The following is a 2,925-nucleotide window of genomic DNA, read 5'->3' as shown; positions in this document are numbered from 1 at the left end:
AAACTACTCCGAAGACACTTTGAAGACACTTCAGCGCTGGGCTGTTTAGCAAGGATACTGCTGGAGCTTCTATGGAAGTGTTATTAACCCATTCAAAGGGGGGAGGGGTCATCCATAAAGGAGGTGTTATTAACCCATTCAAAGGGAGGAGGGGTCATCCATAAAGGAGGTGTTATTAACCCATTCAAAGGGGGGAGGGGTCATCCATAAAGCAGGTGTTATTAACCCATTCAAAGGGAGGAGGGGTCATCCATAAAAGAGGTGTTATTAACCCATTCAAAGGGGGGGGAGGGGTCATCCATAAAGGAGTTGTTATTAACCCATTCAAAGGGGGGAGGGGTTATCCATAAAGGAGGTATTATTAACCCATTCAAAGGGGGGAGGGGTCCCAAGAACATATTCAGGAGTGCTGTAGCTCTTGGAGGGTTTGAAGGGTTTTGTTTTAAAGTTTGAATCTGTTGGCAAAGCTTATAGTTTGGTTCATCTGAGAGTGGAATGTTGAGAACTGCCAGGGCTTTAAGAAACTGACGACCACCCAGGAGGTCTCCTATAGTTTGGTTCATCTGAGGGTGGAATGTTGAGAACTGCCAGGGCTTTAAGGAACTGACGACCACCCAGGAGGTCTCCTATTGGTTCATCTGAGGGTGGAATGTTGGGAACTACCAGGGCTTTAAGGAACTGACGACCACCCAGGAGGTCTCCTATTGGTTCATCTGAGGGTGGAATGTTGAGAACTGCCAGGGCTTTAAGGAACTGACGACCACCCAGGAGGTCTCCTATCCTCAACAATGTTGTGGGATGCAGTGATACTTTTAAGCAAGTCCATCATATGAGAACCCTTGACAACATCCCCCTGAAAGAAAAACGCTCCTTTGTCATTCCAAGTAGCGTCCCCCTTTGAGTCTTTTATTTTGTTCATAATGTATCTAACATTTCTCCGGTTACGTGCTGGAACATGTGTCAACATGTCATGCAGAACATTATCTTCAACATGTATTTGATCTTCAACCTGTAAGGTCTCCGGTCCAGGCATTACCAGGGCAGGCCTCTCTCTATGCTCTTCATCCTTTAAGAGTTCCGGTAGAGAAAGCGATAAATGGTTGGTCTCTCTCTCACCTTGTTTTACCAAGGCCAAATACCTTTGCAAAGAGGTTTGTGTATTTTTGGACCTTATCATAGGGATTCAACCCTTTTCTGTTCAAAATATCCTTCATGGCCGTATCCAAATCATTTCCCGCTGTTTGTCTGATATTTTCAGGGCCCTGTAATTGTTGTTTAAGTCTATCCCAATCTTGTTGAGGCACTAAGTACATTTTATTGGCCATCACACTCTGTGTTCAACCCCCACGCCTGGCCATCACACTCTGTGTTCAACCCCCACGCCTGGCCATCACACTCTGTGTTCAACCCCCACGCCTGGCCATCACACTCTGTGTTCAACCCCCATGCCTGGCCATCACACTCTGTGTTCAACCCCCACGCCTGGCCATCACACTCTGTGTTCAACCCCCCACGCCTGGCCATCACACTCTGTGATCAACCCCCACGCCTGGCCATCACACTCTGTGATCAACTCCCACGCCTGGCCATCACACTCTGTGTTCAACCCCCACGCCTGGCCATCACACTCTGTGTTCAACCCCCACGCCTGGCCATCACACTCTGTGTTCAACCCCCACGCCTGGCCATCACACTCTGTGTTCAACCCCCACGCCTGGCCATCACACTCTGTGTTCAACCCCCACGCCTGGCCATCACACTCTGTGTTCAACCCCCCCTGGCCACAGTAAGGCTGGTGATGAAGGGCAGGGCTCCCCCCCAGTAAGGCTGGTGATGAAGGGCAGGGCTCCCCCTCCCAGTAAGGCTGGTGATGAAGGGCAGGGCTCCCCCAGTAAGGCTGGTGATGAAGGGCAGGGCTCCCCAGTAAGGCTGGTGATGAAGGGCAGGGCTCCCCCCAGTAAGGCTGGTGATGAAGGGCAGGGCTCCTCCCCTGGCCACAGTAAGGCTGGTGATGAAGGGCAGGGCTCCCCTCCCTGGCCACAGTAAGGCTGGTGATGAAGGGCAGGGCCTCCCCCCAGTAAGGCTGGTGATGAAGGGCAGGGCTCCCCCCAGTAAGGCTGGTGATGAAGGGCAGGGCTCCCCCCAGTAAGGCTGGTGATGAAGGGCAGGGCTCCCCTCCCCTGGCCACAGTAAGGCTGGTGATGAAGGGCAGGGCTCCCCCCCCCAGTAAGGCTGGTGATGAAGGGCAGGGCTCCCCCTCCCAGTAAGGCTGGTGATGAAGGGCAGGGCTCCCCCCTCACAGTAAGGCTGGTGATGAAGGGCAGGGCTCCCCCCCAGTAAGGCTGGTGATGAAGGGCAGGGCTCCCCCCAGTAAGGCTGGTGATGAAGGGCAGGGCTCCCCCTCACAGTAAGGCTGGTGATGAAGGGCAGGGCTCCCCCTGGCCACAGTAAGGCTGGTGATGAAGGGCAGGGCTCCCCCTGGCCACAGTAAGGCTGGTGATGAAGGGGCAGGGCTCCTCCCCTGGCCACAGTAAGGCTGGTGATGAAGGGCAGGGCTCCCCCCAGTAAGGCTGGTGATGAAGGGCAGGGCTCCCCCCCCAGTAAGGCTGGTGATGAAGGGCAGGGCTATACTGAGTGAAGGTAGAAGAAAACCTCCAGACTGTTGTATGGTCTTTTCTTCTGAAGACTGAAGCCCTTTTATTGGCAAAGAGTTGGATCGCTGCCTTTGGTCTCTTAGATTGTTTTAATTGGGTCGGGGTGAGTGGAATGCGTCCTTTGAGAAGATCCAAAGCAACCTCACATAGGGATAATATGAGATCTGAAGAACAACGGCCCAAGATGGCTTTACGTCATTTATGGGTAGCCACAACTAGGGATCTCAAGAGCGGTTGGTTTCTTTTTAAACGCAGATTCAAATAAATACAA

Source organism: Coregonus clupeaformis, unplaced genomic scaffold, assembly GCF_020615455.1.
Source record: "Coregonus clupeaformis isolate EN_2021a unplaced genomic scaffold, ASM2061545v1 scaf0463, whole genome shotgun sequence".
Classification (NCBI taxonomy): Eukaryota; Metazoa; Chordata; class Actinopteri; order Salmoniformes; family Salmonidae; genus Coregonus; species Coregonus clupeaformis.
This window is presented reverse-complemented; position numbering follows the sequence as displayed.